The sequence below is a fragment of the Coptis chinensis genome, chromosome 6 (assembly GCF_015680905.1).
Source record: "Coptis chinensis isolate HL-2020 chromosome 6, ASM1568090v1, whole genome shotgun sequence".
Classification (NCBI taxonomy): Eukaryota; Viridiplantae; Streptophyta; class Magnoliopsida; order Ranunculales; family Ranunculaceae; genus Coptis; species Coptis chinensis.
The window spans coordinates 35,692,128-35,712,827 of record NC_141461.1 but is presented as its reverse complement, the minus strand read 5'-3'; the positions used below and the strand labels follow the sequence as shown (position 1 = coordinate 35,712,827).

The following is a 20,700-nucleotide window of genomic DNA, read 5'->3' as shown; positions in this document are numbered from 1 at the left end:
TCAATAATATCTTCTAAATTCATTTGGAGTATTTTCATTAGTAAAAAAAAAAAAAACAACAACTACCTTGTAATATTGCACTTTAGAATTAAAAAATAAATAAATAACTTGTTTTGTCTTGGGTGCAGCACAATAAAAAATGATAATTTAAGAACCTAAATATGTTTTAAATAATTTTATTTATTTATTTTAAAATTATAGTACGAGAGAGAGTGATCTTGGACACATCCATAAAAACACTCCTCTACTCCAACTTTAAAATAAATAAATAAAATTATTTAAGACATATTTAAGACGTACCCGACAAAACAAGTTATTTACTCATTTTTTTTTTATTGAATTCTTCTCCAATAATTTAGCTCGCTCTCTAACAATATTTCTCTCACCAATAAATATGATTACAAATCAACAACTAATTATTTTGGATTCTGAAGTGAAAAATTACAAGTTGTTGCTGGTGGTTTTTTTTTTTTGCCCCTATTGGAAATACTCCAAATGAATTTGGGAGATATTATTAGATTGAAGCGGAGTATAGCAAAAACTTTAGTTAGTTATGGGGATGGGAGTGGTTTTATGGGTATGTCCAAGATCACCTTAAATTTTTAGTTATAAATTCAAAACAAATAAATATCCAAAAAGTAAAATAAATAAAAAAATATAGTTTTAGAACCGGAAGAAACGGGTTTGAAGAAGATCTCCCCAGTACTTGACACAACCCACCGGCCACCACATCCCAAAATAACAAAATATATAAAATAAATATAAAAAAAAAAAAAAGCTGCCTCTACTTTATCTCTCTCTCTCTCTCAAATTCTTCATTTCCACTCCACAGATCCACTCCTTCAATCCCTTGAACGATCTACAAATAAAAAAAAATGAAAAATGAGCCTTGCTGTTCAGTGTGTCAAAATAAATACAACGAAGAAGAAAGAGTGCCACTACTACTTCAATGTGGACATGGTTTTGTAAAGACTGTTTATCAAAAATGTTCCAAACATCTTCTTCATCAGACACTTCCCTCTCATGTCCACGCTGTCGACACGTGTCTTTGGTTGGTAATTCCGTTTCTGCTCTCCGTAAAATTTCGCTATCCTCTCTTTAATCCATTCTAATGAATTACACAATTCCAATAATGGCCCTACTGCTTTCGATTGCGACTTCACCGATGAAGAAGATGACGATGATGGGAGTAGTAGTAGAGGTAGACTTGATGCTGATGTGGATGAAGAAGACTTTTTCCGGGGTGGGAAACGGTGTGTTATTGAGTTATCTACACATAATGATTTGAGATTGGTGAAAAGAATTGATGAGGAAGGGAAAAAGAATAAATGGGAGTGTAGAAATGTGGTCTGGGGTTTTAATGAGTAGTAGTAGTAGTAGTAGTAATTCGAGGAGGTGTAGGCATAAGGTGGCGGTTAAGAGAGTTATACTTGGGGAAGATAGTGATTTAGTTTGGGTACAAAGTCAATTGGAGGTATTGAGAAGGTCTTCCATGTGGTGTAGGAATGTTAGTACTTTTCATGGTGCTATGAGAATGGATGGGAAGCTTTGTTTGATTATGGATAAGTATGTTGGTTCTGTTGAGTCGGAAATGCGGATGAATGAAGGGCGTCTTACCTTGGAGCAAATTCTCAGGTTCAAATTGTGTTATATTGCATTTCGATTTTGTTAATGATTTTATTGCTAGGAATTATGTTGAAACGTATTGCACACTATAAGGAAAGTGAAACTATAGATTTGAAGAAAGGAGAATCATTTCCATGTTGTGAAGGATCAATGACATCCGTTGATAAACCATATACTCGTTTAGTTAGTCGTGTTTTTTTAATAAAAGAATGATATCCCTTTTCACTATTGTTGGACAAGTATTTCGAGAGTTTAGTCTATAAAGTACAGGTAAAAGGATACGAAGATCGTAAAGTTTAAATATCCTTTATTAAACCAGAGATTTTTATTGTCTTTCCATAGTAGAATAGAAACCCTTTCAGACTCTTCGTTTCATTTTAGTCTTCAGAACCACCCTTGTAATCCTCAAGTGGCTCCACTTTCGCAAATATGATTCATGCCTCCAAACTTTCCTCTTTTGGAATAAGTTCTTCTGTTCCACATGTTAATTTATACTCGACTACATTCAGCTTTGGAAAAAAGGGAAACAGAAGTGCTACCTGACCTAACCATCTTCTAAAATGGCAGACTTTGAGCCGCTCAGTGTAGAAAATAGGGTGAGGGGAGCAATTGGAGCTGAAGTTAGGTTAGCCTACTCTGGGCTTGTCCTTCAACTATGAGGAGTATTGTGTTATTGTTGTTGTAGGAAAACCACCTTTATCAACTCATATGAGAAGATAGCTACTATCATTAGCTGAAATGGTCATGCGTTCCAGCTTGTCAAGATTCCGTCATGTTGAACAAGATTGTTTTCCTATTGCAGATACGGGGCAGATATCGCTCGTGGTGTGGCTGAGCTCCATGCAGCAGGTGTTGTCTGTATGAACATCAAGCCATCTAATCTTCTTTTAGATGCAAGTGGCCGTGCGGTGATTTCTGATTACGGCCTTCCAGCAATTATGAAAAGGCCTTCCTGCCGTAAAGCTAAATCAGTTCCTGAAGATGACCCTTCAATATCACATTCATGTATGGATTGTACCATGCTGAATCCACACTATACAGCTCCTGAGGCTTGGGAACCAGTGAAAAAGACCTTATTCTGGGATGACGCTATTGGTATATCGACAGAGTCAGATGCCTGGAGTTTTGGGTGCACCCTGGTGGAAATGTGCACTGGCTCCGTCCCGTACGTGACATTCACTTTTCCTTTTTATATTATGGTTGTTAGTATCTGAAAGAGCTTGACAAGCAAATATGATCTTTATATAGGTGGGTAGGCTTAAGTTCAGAGGAAATCTATCGATCTGTTGTCAAGGCCAGGAAGCTTCCTCCTCAGTATGCAAGTGTGGTGGGTGTGGGGATACCTAGGGAGCTATGGAAGATGGTAGGTGAATGTTTACAGTTCAAGGCATCAAAGAGACCTACTTTCCATGCAATGCTCACAATATTCCTTCGTCATTTGCAAGAGATACCTCGCAGCCCACCTGCAAGCCCTGACAGGCATGGATATATTTCTACCATCCTTTTCATTTTTATTTTTTTTTGCAAGCACAGTTTATCCGTAATTCATTGTTTCTAATGTTAAGCATGTGAAAATCAGAGAATAAAACTTGAAAGACTGCTGTTTACTAGGAGCTGGAAAGAAATTTGCATATCAGTTACTTGGTGACATGTTAATGTCATTCTTCGTTGCAACTTATTAATAACTAATGCCCGTGCCTACGTGCCCAGCGAGACCTCGACCCTGCGGCCCTACCCCCGACAACTTCGTCGGGCCTTCTTCAAAGGCGTGCAGCGTGCCATTAGCACAAAACAACCGTGTCGGCGCCAAGGCCAGCGCACCATGGCACAAAACAACTTCGTCATGCCTTGACGCAAGGATATGTCGCGCCGCACGCGAAATAACTTCGTGGTGCGAAGCGCAAAACCCCCAATTGCCCATTATCCATAAGCCCAATAGCATCAATTGGGTTAGCCAGTTGTGCAATACCATGTCAAATTTGGAGGCCCAACAGTTTATAAGCCCAGCCGCGGTGTTGACTTTTGGATAGATCCCATGGTATTGATTGCACTTAACAAAATTGCACAAACCACTAAACACTTGGATCTGCCAAGTCATATTTTGGTGAGAATGATTATCTACCATTGGATGGGACCTTTTGGGCCCCACATTTCCCTATTTTGTTAGATAGATTTTGCTAACCTATTTGCTAGTTCTGAATCAATTAAAGAGTTAGTTTTCTATATTTAAATGCACGCTTCTCCTTATTTAATATTTTTTTCTGCTATCATTATTACAATGGTTAAAAAGATATGCGTTAGAATGCATATTCTTTCAATAGCAGCGCTTCAAACACCAACAGTATTTCTCTTTTGTTATGAGTCCCAAAAGTTTCTTTCTGTAGAAGAAGTATACATGCCTAATGTCTTATCTATGAAATGCAGCGACTTTGCCAAGAATTCTGTAACACATGCCGCTAAGAACCATCCCCTACATCTGTCTTGGAGGTAATACAGGATAGCCCAAACATATTACATAAACTAGTATCTGAGGGCAATTTGGATGGTGTTAGGTGGGTTCAACAGCTATGCTTTTACTAATTTCAGATATTTATTTGATTGATCTTTGTCTTTGAATATAATCTCTTTCACCCTCCTTTGGTATGTGTAGACACATACTTGCTAAAGCTGCATCAGGAAACAACAGCAGCTCTATTGGTTCTCTATTAGAAGCACGGAATGCTGATGGACAAACTGCTATGCATTTGGCCTGTAGACGGGGTTCCTTAGAACTTGTTGAAGCTATTTTAGAGTACAAAGAGGCAGATGTGGATGTTCTGGACAAAGATGGAGATCCTCCTATTGTGTTTGCTTTAGCAGCTGGGTCTCCGGAATGCGTCCGAGCTCTGATCAAAAGATCTGTTAATGTTAGATCTAGACTAAGGGAAGGTTTTGGTCCCTCTGTTGCTCATGTGTGTGCTTACCATGGCCAACCAGATTGTATGCGCGTACGTCTTGTGAACTTCATTTTCATATTTTCAGTTGGTTACTTGATTCTTCATTCTGAAAAGTTCGGAGACTTGTTTCTAATGATCACAGGAGTTACTGTCTGCTGGAGCTGATCCTAATGCAGTGGATGATGAAGGTGAAACATTACTGCACAGAGCCATTGCAAAAAATACACAGAATGTGCTATTGTCATATTGGAAAATGGAGGCTGCAGGTCGATGGGTGTTCTGAATGCAAAAAAAGTTTGGCGTAAGTATCTATTATGTGGTCATCATTGCTTAATAAGCTTATGTAATTTGTTGTCATCAGGGTCAGAGACTGAGTCTTCTAAGTTTGTTTGTTTTTTCATCTTTAGTGTTCTAAATTCACATCAGCAGTTCAGAGGGTTTTCCCAGGTTTCTCTCTTTGCTTGGGTTGCTCTTGACAAACTTAAGTGACTAATTATCTCACCTCCTCTGAGAGAGAGAGTTGTTGCTCCATGTTATGTGTACTCTCAATTATGATTTGATCATTCTCAGACAATGTCAATTTTCCTCCCAGTTTTTTTTTTTTTTTTTTTTGGGGTTTGGACTAGTTGGGGTGATCTAAGTGATCCCTAATTTGGTTGAGATGTTCTCATACTATTTATCCAAATGTATGAACTGGTTCTTATTGGGTTACATAATAGCGTCTGCCACTATTGATGATGCCTTTTTTGGGATCATTCTTAACATCAAATCCCCTACCTCATTTTGGTTAAGTCTATCGGAGAGATGTAAGGATTTTGTTTTCCAGGACCTTGACTTCAACATAATCTAACGATTGAGGAGTTTGTATGTGATTGGTGTTACTTGTCAAAGTGCATTTTTATCAATTTAACGTCTTTAACTCTTTTGTGATTAATGATAATATTAATAGAAAAAAAAAGAAAAGTCCACTTGTAGCCTGTAGGGACATGGTTTGTTGGATGCAATGCATTTATCAACATGCATGTTGATTGTTGAATCTTTAGGTCACTTAGGTGTACATCGTTTTGGGTATTGAATCTTTCATGTGTTGTGTGTGCGTGTGTCTTTGTTATTATATTTTAGTTTTCGGGGGATAATTCTGTTGATGGGAATTTTGCATAGTTTTATATTAGTGTAGTATTTGTATTCGTCTCTTTATCTGTTCAATGGGTTTGATTTGTATTCCTGTGATGGGACAGACCTCTGCACATGTGCATAACAACATGGAATGTCGCTGTCATGAAAAGGTGGGCAGTTGCATCCCCCACAAGAAATAGCTGAAGCAATCGAAATACCAAGTCCAGTTGGAACCGCTCTCTGTGTATGGCAGCAGCTCTAAAGAAGGACCATGAACATGGTATACCCAGATAGTTTAAACTAGGGAAATGTGTGTGTGCATCATGCGATTATCTGTCATTTTGCACATTCACTGATTCCACTTGTTATTTGTCTTTTTAGATGGTAGGGAGTTGGTGAGAATATTACTTGGTGCTGGAGCTGATCCAGCTGCCCAAGATGCACAGCATTTTCGAACAGCTTTACATACAGCAGCCGTGGCTAATGATGTTGAGTTGGTCAAGGTATGTGCAGCATCTATCTTTTCTTGCTAGAACGTTCCATGCTCGTGCTTATCTGTACATTTAGTTTTGTAAAAAAAATTATTGCATTTTTTTATTACTGATACCATGGTAATATGATGATATATTGTTTGTTTGAGTAGATTATTTTGGATGCTGGAGTTGACGCAAACATCAGGAATGTGCACAATACAATACCTCTCCATGTTGCACTGGCCAGAGGGGCAAAACTATGTGTTGGGTTGCTTTTGTCTGCTGGAGCAAATTGTAATTTACAGGTTAAGAATACTTCTCCAAGTTAACTCGTTAGTGGTATTTTATTGATCGTTTGAAGAAAACCTCATTAGGGATACATGTATAACTTAAAAAGGAAAGGATTTGAAAACATTATTTAGGGTTTCTCTTATTTATGGCACATATTCTTTTTAACTACATTCAGTAGTATCTCTTTGATGTAGAAATGTGGTTTCTGTTCATGACAGTTTGCAGTGTTACATGTAGATTGTTCATGCATCTATTGTTTTACTTGGTACAAGTAAATTTTCCATCATTCAGTTTGTTCATATTGTAGCTTATGTTTTGATCATCAGGATGATGAGGGTGACAATGCATTTCATATAGCTGCTGAAGCTGCAAAGATGATACGAGAAAATATTGAATGGATTTTTGTTATGCTGCGGTACCCAAATGCTGCCATTGAAGTCCGAAATCACAGGTATGTACCAGAAAAAGTGATGCTCTTGTTTAAAAAAAAAAAAACATTTCACACTTTTGTACACATTATTTCTGAGTGGTGATGACTGGTTTATTTTATTGAATAATGTTTGGGCAATGGTTTACTGATCTATTGTGCAACTGTGGAGGAAAGTGGTAAGACATTACGCGATTTTTTGGAAGCCCTGCCTCGAGAATGGATTTCCAGAGGATCTGATGGAAGCACTTTCAAAGAGAGGGATTCAGTTGTTCCTACCATGTAAGGAAAATAAACTATTTGATGACACAAACAGTCCAGATTTATTCATGACACACAGTTTAACTTTATTATGACATTCTCATAGGCGGCTTTTTGTTTTTATATACTTCAATTGAGAATAATCAGGTTTTTGAATTTTCGGTGTTGCTCAGATATGAAGTAGGAGACTGGGTAAAATTTAAAAGAAGTGTCAAGACTCCTACGCTTGGATGGCAAGGTGCAAGGCATAAGAGTGTTGGTTTTGTTCAGAATGTCCAGGACAGGGATAATCTCATTGTGTCATTTTGCTCTGGAGAGGCTCATGTATTGGCTGACGAGGTTATAAAAGTCATCCCCTTAGACAGAGGGACAACATGTGCAACTCAAGCCTGATGTTAAAGAACCGCAGTGTAAGACACTGAATAGCTGCTGCTGCTTTTCAACCCAATGCCTGTTTTTTTGCTTGATGGCAGTCACATCACTTCTATTGACTTTCAAATCTTGTTAAAGCCAACGCTGTTGCACAACTATATTACTAACAAAGTAAAGCTACATAGATTGCTGCACCTTTAGTGCTTTCAAGTTCATATCATGCATTTGGCTGTGTTTGGTTGACTGGTGAGGATGTATCATGACATGATAAAGAGAAAATATAGTTACTTGTCTTTCATGAGGGCTTTAGCTGCTATTAGAATCTTAAAAGTCATGAAATTTAACCTCAACCAACTTCTGATATTGATAGTTATAATATGTTCTGCCTTCAGGTATGGATGGCGTGGTCAATCACGTGATAGCATTGGAACTGTTTTTTGTGTGTGATGATGATAGCGGTATTCTACGTGTGGGATTCCCTGGAGCATCTAGGGGGTGGAAAGCTGATCCTGCAGAAATGGAAAGGGTTGAAGAATTCAAGGTTGGTGATTGGGTTGAATCGCCCCTCTCTGACAACTGCAAAACATGGGTTGGGAGCTGTAACTCCTGGGAGCATTGGGATTGTATACTGTATCAGACCAGACAATAGTCTTTTGCTGGAACTAGGCTACCTTCCTAGTCCATGGCATTTGTGAACCTGAGGAGGTTTATGGTAGATTTAAATCCTTAAAATCTTCCCAAAACCATAAAGCAAGCTATTATAGTATTATGAACTTCGCGTTTCAAGTTCATGCTTTGGATACTTGTTTCTCCCCATTTTGTCGGGGGATCCGTATATAATTTTTATATTGTTATTATTTTTGCTTATTTTTATAATGAGGGTATCTATCTTTATTTCATTAACAAGAAAGCGGCTTTTGCTTCGGAATTTGCGCGTGGTCGGAAGTTATCGGTGGATCTGCGAAGCGTCAATAAAATGCCTCGAACTTGAGAGATACAATCTGGCTTTGGACTTTGCCATTTGGGAAGGTGTCTTCTTGGAGGAGAAACAGCCAATCTCTCTCTTTGATGACAACATATCTATGTGTTGAAATCGAAGCGGGAGATGTACTCGTTGTTGGAATCTCAATATTTCTAAATATGGTGCAAAGTGGAGGAAACAAACAAAGTGTGTTCTATTTTAGTGCATAATAAATAGTCTGGTTATCAACCACTCCAGAGTATGAGCGCCGAAAACGCGAAATAGAACCGTGAAATTATAAGCGAGGAAGCGAAACGACTCGCTGGTTGACACCAGACCAGACAAACAAAAGCCAATGAACGCTTCATCTATCCTAAACGGGTCTAGTTAAATAGCGTATGTTTTCAAAGAGATAAAATCGTTATTTTGTTGCCGTTTTATCTATTTCGCGGGATTAAATTTTCCCGATATAGCGTAAAATGCCATTTTGCACTGGTCTATATATATATGTCTCGCCATATATATATATCATATATCATCCCGATACTTTGAAAGGACCTTAAATAAGTAAATCTAAAATACACAACTTCGTCACGAATGATTTAAACTACAATCTTTTGGCGCATATAGTCGGCAACAAGGGCATCTCTATAAAGAACAAACTTCGTTTGACGGTGCTGTAAAGATGAATGCAAAACTAGACATTGGATAACTTTATATATATATTCAAAAGTGGAAAAACAATTTTATCTAAGTTAGAGAATATCAAACGAAGAATTTTTGTAGATGTTCTTATGGTTAGTAGATCATACGCACAAACGATTAGGGTTTCAAATTTTGTAGGTGAAGTTATGGGTGTTTTAGATTTGGTAATTCTATTTAAGGTCCTTTTTAGAAACCGGGTTGTATATATATATATAGTTTTGCTCTAGTCAGGCTTTGACAAAAAAACTTTCGATCAAACAAATTCCCGTGATTTTCTCCAACCCCATACACTCTCTTTCTCTGCTCCCCTTTTCAAACAATTTCTGTGTAACTTTTTTCTCTCTTCCTTTCTCTCCACTTTTTTCGCCAACCCCACCTTTTCTCTCCCTCTTTTCCTTTTTGATTTTCAATTTCACACAATTTCTTTCTCTCCTCTCTATCCACTTTATCAAACAATTTCAAGTGATTCCTTTTTCATTCTCCTCAATTTTTCTCAATGCCTCTCTCCACTCTATCTTTAATTTCTTTTTTCACACTTCCTAACTTCCGACCCCACCTTCACACTCACATCAATATCACCACCACACTTTTTGTTTTGTCACTTTTAAGAAATTTCCAACGTGAACAAAATAGTCAACGCTTATACTACTCTCGCTTTTTGTGGCCTCAGTGCATTAAGTAAGCCTTAATTTTTCTCCTGTTTTCTCACCCTTTATTAAAATGCTAACTAACTATATTCCATTTTCAACATATTGCCAGTGGTATATTCAATTTATATACATTTAATTTCTCGGTGAATTCATTATTAAAATGCCAACTAATTATAATTTTGGTCATATTTTGAAATTGTTGCGGTAGCATCTATTGAATGGATATGGAGTTTAAACATTTTGACTCGGATGAAGAAAAGAACAATCTGATATGGTTTGTATATGCTGATAAAAAGAAGATTGCAAACCTAAAATAGGACAAAAATTTTCACTCTTTGGATGAAGCTTATGAATTTTTACAACAACATGCAAAAGTTGGCGGATTTAGTATCTGGCGTAATTCTACTAAGAAAGGATAAAGAAGGCAAATGAAATAACTAGGAAGGAGTATTGTTGTTTCAAGAAGGGAAACCTAAACATAAAAATAAGAGAAAAAGAAAAAGCGACGGGATTGTTAGTGGAGGGTTGTGAAGGCAAAATTGTCGGTTTTGAAGAATAAATTGAAGTCGAAAGTTACGCCACAACCGATTTATTGAGGTCCTGACCATTCATTTTCTACCCTCATAAAGTACATCTGTTGAGATCTCACCATGGCGTGTCGATACAAAAAGTCATTGTCTAATCTTTTATCATCTGCTAATATACCTATAAACCCGGCAAATTAGTATTCTTTCAATGGAAGCGGATGGAATAGAAAATATTGGTTGTCTGAGAAAAGACCTTAGAAATTTTTTATTAAATTCAAAGAGCTTAGTAGATGGGCATGATACAGAGATATTGATAGAATATTTTTTATCAGAGCAAGAAAAAAATTCTTCATTTTCTTTCAAAACTGAGATTGGCAACAAAAATAGGTTAACTCATTGTTTTTGGGCTGATGCAAAGGCAATAAGGGCGTACAAGCTTTACGGTGATGTAGTAGTGTTTGATACAACCTACCAAACCAATAAATATGGTATGATATTTGCACCATTTGTAGGGGTGAATAAACATCGACAGACTGTAATATTTGGTTGTGCATTCTGTGTGTGAGACGACATAATCATTCATTTGGCTACTCCAAAAATGGATGGAAGTAATGTTAGTTGGCCCTCCCAAAATGATTATCACCGATCAAGACCCCGCTATGTCAAAAGCTATTGCTCGAAACTCTTCCAAATACATATCACCGATATTGCATTTGGCATATTCAACAAGTTTTCTGAAAAATTGGATGCGATCATCTATAGAGATCACTATCTTGCGTTTCAAAATTGCATTTGGAATACGAGTCCGGGGAAGAGTTTGAGGCAATGGGCAAGAAACAATAGGGAAAAGCAAACTAAAAAGATAACACTTGGTTAGCTTGCATTGTATGGTATCACGGTCAGTGGGTTCCGTCATTTGTGAAACACATTTTTCTGCTTTGCCGGCATGTCAAGTAGTCAAAGGCGGAAAGTTCACATGCATTTTCAAGAGGTATGTCTATAAAGAAAATTCTTTAAATGAATTTGTTCTGGCGATTTAATAAGGCATTTGAATACCAGAGTCATAAAGAATTGCAAGCTGATCATGTTGATAGCAATGAGTGTCCCATGATGAAAACCCCAATTTCTATGGAGAAGCAGATGGCAGATATTTATACATTGTCTATTTTTCTTAGATTTCAGAATGAGTTGTGGGAGAGTTTGGAGTACTTTATTAAAAGTTCAGTAGAAGATGAAAAGCAAGCTGTCTACATGGTGAAAAGGCCAAGTGCAAGAGATTCTAGACCGTGGAAAATTGTATATGATATGGTTCTAAATTTTGCTACATGTAGCTGCAAGAAATTTGAATTTGAAGGAATTCCTTGTAGACACATTTTGACTTACTTGAAAGTTAGTCAAATTGTTTACTTGCCAGATGCTTATATACTGAGTAGATGGAGGAAAGACACAAAATTAGAAGAAATAATATCAGATGGTGGGAAAGAGGTGAAAGAAAATAGTAACAACTTTATGTTGTTGAGGCACACAAAGTTATCTCATCTTACTTCAAGGGTACTTGATGACGCTGTAGCTTGTGAAGAGGCAAGTGAAGTATATGAAGAACATTTGAAAGTTGTACATGAAAAGATTAAGGAAGTGCTGGCTATTAAAGGAGTTGTAATTTCTCCAACAGAAAAAAACGCATCGACATGTGACTTTGAATGAGCCTAATCCTGTTAAAGCAAAAGGCAGTGGAAAACATAGATTACAAGGGGGAAAAGAGAAGGCACATGTTCAAGCAAGTTAACTAAGGCGTTGTAATATGGATGTGGACTTACTGGGCAATCACATGACAAAAGAAATTGTCCGAAGTTGATTGGTAATTTTCGATTGCTTACTATTTTTATTTAATACGTACTCTTTTATTTTTATTTGTACTGAGCTTAATATTGGATGTTATAGGTTCAACTGGGACTCAAAGTCCGGCTGATGGTGGTGGTAACTCGTCAGCCTCTACAAAAGTTGAACACTTGCCTTGAGTGGACCATATAGTGAACTGGTGGCACTATCCATTTGTGAAATGGAGTTAGTAGTTTTTTTTCTTCGGTAAATTAAATGGGATTTGTAGCTAGAATTAGCATTGTTCTTTAGTATATGAATTGAGGTGTTTCTATTTTATTTTTTTAAGCTAATGAATTCTTAAACTTATAACTTTTAATGACTTTCAGCTAGTTCTCGGTACAAGTTTGCTAAAGAATTTGATTCTAAGTTTCCAACCAAGTGATGTTTACTGTTTCTCTGGTTCCACTTGTTTTCTGACATAAGTTTCCTCACACCACAAATTGGTGTCAAAAAACGCTCCATACCACATGTACAAATTGTAGTCCCACACCTTATATTCATATCGTCTAACTAACAAGAGAAATTATCCACACTACAAAGCCGGGCCTAGTGTGTGACTATGTTAGGACTATTTACTTTTTATATATATATAGAAATAGTATGTATGTACTTCCTCACATTTATAGAACATAAAAGATTCAACAAATCAACAGAGGTCGCGATACTTATAGGAAGCAAAGAAAAGAAACTTTCTTGATCTCGACCACCTTCCAGCTCCATACTTGGAGGCCAACTTGATAACCTCGCAAAGAGTCCAACTGTCCAAGCACGATGGTGCTTCCTCCGAAACCCATCATTTGAAGTTGGCAAGGTCACATTATAATCTGAACCGTCTCCAAAAGAATCTGCATTTACTAATATCATCTCTTGGTATATAAAGCTAAAATCAGAGTTCTTGGCACAAATATGTTTTGTTGGTAGTTGAAACTCAGCACCACATGGGATCTAAGTCACTCTAAACAGTTGCTTTTTAGCATTCTAGCTTGATCCTACTCACCCAGCTAGCAAACATTTACTTGAAAGTTAGAAAATCCTTTCTCAAACCCACTTCTCACTATGTTGTTGGCCGTCAACTCACTTTGCTCCGCAAGAAGGCTCACTTCATCGCCTATGTTCTTTTTCTTGGATGCAACCTCAATAAGTTGGTCATAATTAGACTTCATTAAGTTCATTTTGTGTTCACAATACTCTTTGCCTTCATCCATGGTTTTCTCGATGAAGTAACCAGTGCCGATATTAACGACAACTTTATCAGCACTATCAAGAGTTCTAGGTACATAAAGAGATGTTGTGAGTGGAACTAACATTTGCTTTCCTTGAGGACGAAGAGAGAGATCCACTACTACAGAATGACACTTATACCACTGTTTTTAAGTGTGGTATAAATATATTTACCAATCGTTATACAACCGCGTGACAATAGGTGGTGTGGTATATAATAATAGCAAAAAAAAAACGTGGTATATATGTTATTGAAACTGTGGTTTATATTAGTGTATGTGTTATAATACCGTGGTATATAGTTATACTAAACACTACGGTTTATGCCAAACCGGTATATATATATATATATATATATAATAATGCTAGTAATGCAATCTAACCTTCCACTTAAAACCCGAACCTCGCATAACAAAATTTACATGACTACCTACATACAACATTTCCATCTTCCCAACAAATTCCAAAATGTACAATAAACTATCAAATATTGCAAAAAGATAATAATAATAATAATAATAATAATAATAAATTTCCATTAATTTTTTGAGTGCACTAAGAAAACAAACTTCAAATTCCTTTTCATAAATTAAAAAGGTAAGACTCATAAATTAAACCGGAGGGTCCCTAACATAGCTAAAACTCATCCTCATTAAGCCCGATTTGAAACACCCCATTTTCCTGGATGAACTGAATAATATCAAGTCGAACAATCACAAGTTCATCTTAGCGTGTATGTCTCCTTCAATTCTAAATTTGTTATCACGGATGAGTCAAAGCACAACATGTGGAGTTACTATATAAGAATAAAGGCGAAGTCGTTGAGCCAAATAAAGTGTTTGTCAAAACTTTCGAATACCTTATTTTCAAATGATCCAAATTGAACAAGCTTCTACTATTTCCCTCATAAACTTCATTGTATAATACCCACACTCAAGTACACCGGGTTGATATGGGCCCTAACATATAGACTCACAACATATGTAATATAGACACTATGGTTTTCAAAGAAAAAGACAATAATGTGTAGGATTTGTTTACCTTGATCTTGTCCCACTTCAAATAAACTCGTTTCCCATCAACCCTTTGCAATGTGAGGACCGGTGCACTTCACAATAAGATAAATACAAAACATTTAATTCACAAGGTTTAGAGACAACCAATAGAAACTAAGCTTCACGCTTTTATTAATGAAAACATGATTCACTCCCACATAGTTTGTACATCTGAGGTTTTCACCTCACGATGGCTGCCAAGAGGTTTGAGAATAGATGCATTGAAAGAGAATCGAAGAAACTAGAAAGATTAAAGCAAAGCACCACCAGGTAATAGGGGTAAACAAGTAGGTTCCTCATCAAATGATTTACTCCATCCATAAATTAACATTTTTTTATGGTAAGGATGATCAATGATAATCATCAACTTGACACATTATGAAACAAAAAGGAATAAGGTGGTTCGCAGTATCTTCAAAACCAAATTAATATGAATGGAAAACTAGGAAAAAAAATATCAATCATTTACTTCCTTAGTTACACTGCAATAAAAAAAGTAATATCAGAGAGGGTGTCTTACCGGAGAGTTGATGTAACTTGCCCCTTGCCTAAAAGATCCCTGATGAGTGAGCTGTGAAATTCAATTACCCGTATTTACAATAACTCTTTAAATCTCAAAAGACCATTGAAATGTAATAATACCTGGGAACTTTGACCCGATTAAACTCCAGCAGCCTCTTTTCTACCATGACCACCCTTCACAGATCCTTTGCTATCACCCCGTCGAAATTGCAATTCCTCAGATAAATTAAATATCGTGTAGAAAATTAAGCTACAATTGACAAGTCACGAGAATGGATCAAGCTACTTTGTAGTGTCATCTCCATTTTCAAGTAGAGGGGTTTGTATTATGTAAGACAACCTTGCAAGAAACCCAAAGAAAATGACATAGCCGGCTTTGGAATATATGTTGTTTCATTTTTTTATGTTTCAAAAGAAAAGTAATATGAGGGATAAATAAATTCCATAGTCTCTAACAAGTAGATAGATTCAAAAGAATAAAAAACACAAAATGTAATGAGAAATATTTGATTTTTCTGTTTCTCCAGGATCAAGCTTATATGTTGAGAGCAATGAACCGCTTATAGGATCAACACAAAGAAATGTCGACGAACTAAAATAAGAACCCACCTCGGTCCTCATCACAAGCAATAACCCGCTTTTCATTGTGATACGTAACCTTCATGGAGGGGTGTGCCTCCAAGATGGAATTTCAGCACATGACACAAATAGGATCATCTCCACCAGAACATGACACAAATAGGATCAATGACACACATAATTATATAAAATAATGAAGATGACCGATACTCACTAGATTTAACAAAATAAACTTTTCATTGTCACCCAAACAATAAAAACACACGATAACGGTGTTAGAAGACAATAAATACCGGATGTAGGCTACTCCTACGCAACAAATAATATTCCTTTTAGGGCAGTCTAAAGAGCACCGCAGGGGGTGACATGTTTTCAATGCTCGTAATCTGCCATGAAATCTTCCGGGGCTGCTTTGCCGTAAACACCAACCGGAACTCTTCACCAATAAGGCACCTTTTCCGCCTTTGACCATTGTTGTTACGGCCAATGAGATCCCCTCCAGATGCATCAACTGGGATCTTGTACATACATTCCTCCAGTGGCACATTCCTACGACGATAAATAATCACGTGTCAGGAAGCTTAGCTCAATGAGTTCTAACTGGACTAGAAACTTATCAAACGAGGACACTGAATCGCCTTTATTTTTAACACGCGTATAGCTCACCAGGTCAAACATATAAAACTACACATAAAAACACACACACACACAGATAAATATGCTGCTAATCTCAAGGCAAGAAATTGTACAACTGCCACGATAACACAAAAGAATAGTCGAAATGGATACACGGAGTAAAAACGCAGTCTAATATTATAAATTTACACTTCTAATTTTAAAGACTATTTTCGACCTCAGCTACTATACACTTCTAGTTAAAAGACGTAATGATATTGTTTGTAAATATTTATATTTCCAATGAAAAACATACTAACCAGGGATATCCTTCCATAAAAGATCTATTGTTCCATAAGGAAAAATGGCCCATTCAAATGATGTACCTAAAAAGTGTGAGCCATAACTTTGGTCAAAATCTAGTATGAACCATTAAACTTTCATGTACTTTTTCTGCTCTTTTTTCATTTTTCAGTATCATAGTGAGTTTGAGTTCTCAAGCAAACTCTTGATCAACCGATCATCACAAATTTGCATTTCAACACATAAAAAACTAGTCCTATTAAAAAAATTCTCCTAATGAAAAGAAAAAAAAAATCTACAAATGCACAAGTACAAACTTAAACAACAAACAAGTACAAACTGCGCGCTACAAGATCAAACAAGTACTAATTAACTGAAATACTATGAAACTGATATTTCATTCTAAGCTCAGAGTTGGACAGATGATAAAAATAAGATCGATGAACATACATAAAGACAGTAGATGTTAACAACATCAAAGTCACAAAAACAAGAATAAAACATTTTTCAATCTTTCATCTCTTATAAATCCAATCAACTGAACTAGCTACAACTCCTCACTTAATAATTCATCCCCAACAGAAACAAGCCCTTAGCAAAACAAATAGATTTCATAAGAAAGATGCATCACCCAATATACTAATTAAATAAATAATAAATAATAATGAAGAAACAAACCTGTTAAATTGAAGCTAGTTCTGGCCAATGATAACCTTAACTCAACGAAGTATAAAACATTAAAGAATAATAGAAACAACAGAATGCTTAGTTAATTGTTTTTAGAGAGAGATAATTACAACGTCGAAACCCTAGAACTACTAACAGAGAATTTGAGGGAAATAATTTGAATGAAATAGAGAGTACCTTATTACGCAACGTAGATCAGATCGTTAGCTCGTATAATTCCTTTAAAGATCGTTCTTTCTCTAGATCTTCCTAAATTTTTCGCTTTTCCTCTCAACTACGGTGGTGGATTTCTGAGATTTAAACTAATATAATAAAAAATCTCCAGTTAACTAGGAGAGAGGCAGAGAATGAAATGGGGTTAGTGGGAAAGAGAGAGAATGAGAAACCATTGTTTACCTTTGTCTGGGGGAGCGAAACAATAAAAATGGTGGAGCAGAAAAAGAGATGGAGTGAATAACAGAGATGCGTGCGTGACCAAAAGCGGCTGCTTCAATTTTTCTTTTTTCATTTTTTTGTTTTTGGGATATATTTCTATTGTTTTGAAACGTTATTCACAGTTATAAACGTTAGACAATGCCAAACTAACTGTGACAAGGTTATTTAATTTTAATTCTCGATATTTCCTAACGATTTCTTCCATAAGTAATGATATATAGTCATGACACACTATATAACGGATATATCCGTTACTAACTGAAATTTTGGTCCGTTAGAAAATGACCGCTCGTGTAGTGAGAATAGCGAGAATCCAATTTGAATGAGTTTAAATCTTGTGTATTTTTTTTCGCGATTTGACTATTTGGCATAAAGTCATAAACCACGGTAGAAAGTGGAAAATTTATATACCACTGTTTATGTTTAAGGTAGTGGGGATGTGGAGTACTCTCATGCTGAAAAAAAAAACTAACCATGGTATATGACCCAACTTATCCCACGGTTTCCATGTAACTGTGGCATATACTAGTAAACCAATGACCAAAGAAATTTCCGCCGTGGTATATAAGTATTTCCCACGGTTTTTGGAAGAACCGTGGTATAAACGTTCTTATTGACCGTGGTATATGTGTCATTCTGTAGTAGTGATCGTGAAGAGCATTAGATGCAATTTCGAGACGAGTACTAGCAGACCGTACGTTGTTTAAGCTGTCTTGAAGAAAAACAACTTCTTGATCTATTTGTTCTTTCACTGCTTTCAATTGCTCCACGCTCATTTTCTCCATTCTACTCTCTCTCTCTCTCTCTTGGAAATGAGGTGATCACTACCATTTTTCTTGGAAAAAAAATCAAAAGATGCACTTGTACAGAACAAAATAGAGTAGAATATTCAAATTGGGACCAGTATGATTTTACCTTTCTAGGAGGACTTCCATTGTTGGTGACAGAGTCTGATGACTGGCCTTCCTAAAAACCCACAATCTCCGAGTCTCCAGTGACCTGAGGTTGTCCTTTTGACATCTCTTCCACCTGAAATACCAAAAATTTCACCTTCCAATAAAAGAAATAGGAACCAACAAAAAGGAAGAAAGAACCATCAAACGGAAAATCTCACTAGTTGCCTCAACCGGTCATTCTCTTCCATCAGTAGCTTTCCCTTCATTTCTGTACAATACAATCGAAAAAAGAAAACAAATGTAAGAAGTTGAGAAATATTAAACGAAGAACTATTGCATCTTTACAAATACGATTTTGATAAACTATTTAAGGACTAATGGGCAAACAGAATACCCATGAGATTATGAAACACAATAGAAGGCTCATCTTAAATCCCAAATGCCAAGCATTGTAGTCCTCTATCAGTAATGCAATGGTTAGTTTCTCTCGCATTAAATTGCACATCATGTTTTCAGTAACATATTAAAAATATTTCCAAATTGCAGTTATCATTTAACTGCATGAGATTTCAAAATTTCTGGATCCAAACCTTTGAGTGAAGAGCACCAATCTCTTTCATTATTTTTTCACTCTGCAACGAATAAAAGTTCATTAGACACGAGACTTACTCTGAGCAGAAACTTGAGATTAAGCTGGAATTCCGTCTTCAACTTCTTCATGAAGTAAGTGGCTCATTCCGTCCAGGTGTTTTGACGTGTCTCATGGGATAGCACATTCAGTGTTTTAATGACAGATTTGAACGAGGAGAGAGGGAGATTGGGTTGCTGGGATTGATGGAGAAAGAGTGAAAGGAGAGAGAAAAGTCTAAACTATTTAATGTTAGAGAGAGTGTGGGGGAGAGGAGAGAGAGTGAGAAAAGTTGGAGAAATAGTGTGTAGGGTCGGAAGGGAGAAAACTTTGAGAATGAAAAAATCATGTGAAATTGTTTGATAAAGTGGAGAAAGAGAGAGTGTGTGTGGGGTACGGTAAAAAAAATCAATAAATGAGTGAGAGAGGAGAGAGAAAATATGGGGTTGGAGAAAAAAATAGAAAGAAAGGAGAGAGAAAAAAAGTCACGTGACTTTGTTTAGTCCGGAAGTTTTTTTATCCGGGAAGTCCTGACTAGAGCAAAACTGATATAACTATATATATATATATATATATATATATTTGTATAGTTATTGGAGTTATAAAAACTTAAATTTACATAGTAACTTTTTGGGTTTGAAAATTTTCCTCCGTAATATATGTAAATTTAAATTTAAATAGGTTAAAAAGAAGACTGTGTAATTTTATATTGTCATATATAAATTTACATTTTCATATTTAAATTTAAATTTACATATGTAAATTTAAATTTTAATATGTAAAAATACTATGCATGTAAATTTAAATTTTCTTATGAAAAAAAAATTCATATGAAAATTTAAATTTAAATAGGTTAAGAAGATCAGATAATTTTATATTATCATATGTAAACACAAATTTACATAGGATGACGCCAACCCGGGTTTGTCCTTAAGTCGAAATTATAAGTAAAGATTGATGACGTCAGCCCGGTTTTCACAGGGGTATTTTGGTATGTTTTGGCTTTGATGTTATGTTTTAAATAATAGGAAAGTTTTATGCATTTGTTCGCTTTCGGGGGGGTTTTTGTGTAACAATTTTTTGGTGAGGGAGATTAAACCTAAAATCTGGAAGTATAAGAGACATTCCTCTAGCATAAGGGCGTGCCCTTAGGGTACAAATGCTTTTGTGTTAGGAGGGAGGACTCACCCAAAGCCACCCGCCCGCATCGAGCCGAGTAAGTTCGGGCTTGTGCTTGGGCTTGTATCTAGTGGGCAATGGATTAACCAAAAGCCTAAACTTGTTTTTGCTTCAGCAGCAAGTTTTGGTGTCCTTGTTCGAGTGGTCTCTCTTCCTTATCTATTTAGGAGACCGACTGCTAACTGACCAAACCTCTATAAAAACAAGGTTGTGCGTCCATAGAGATCATTCACTTCAACAAAGAAACACACGATTTCAGAGAAACAGAAATTCACATCCCACTTCTTCTTCTTCTCTTTTACTAAGCCGCCAGAGAGTATTATATTGCTGTTCTAGAGAGTAGTTTGTTCTAGT

The 20,700-nt window shown here is 36.2% G+C and overlaps 1 pseudogene across 1 annotated transcript; it reads left to right on the top strand.

The window, feature by feature from the left end:
- The first annotated feature begins 875 nt into the window (after window positions 1-875).
- LOC147492751 (E3 ubiquitin-protein ligase KEG-like) lies at window positions 876-12,049 on the top strand (annotated as a pseudogene). The gene is made up of 14 exons (XR_015199484.1): window positions 876-1,635; window positions 2,429-2,791; window positions 2,875-3,105; window positions 4,051-4,178; window positions 4,277-4,613; window positions 4,705-4,867; window positions 5,801-5,958; window positions 6,060-6,181; window positions 6,322-6,456; window positions 6,769-6,893; window positions 7,047-7,151; window positions 7,304-7,538; window positions 7,895-8,207; window positions 11,405-12,049. The product of XR_015199484.1 is annotated as an E3 ubiquitin-protein ligase KEG-like (transcript).
- Window positions 12,050-20,700: the final 8,651 nt, after the last annotated feature.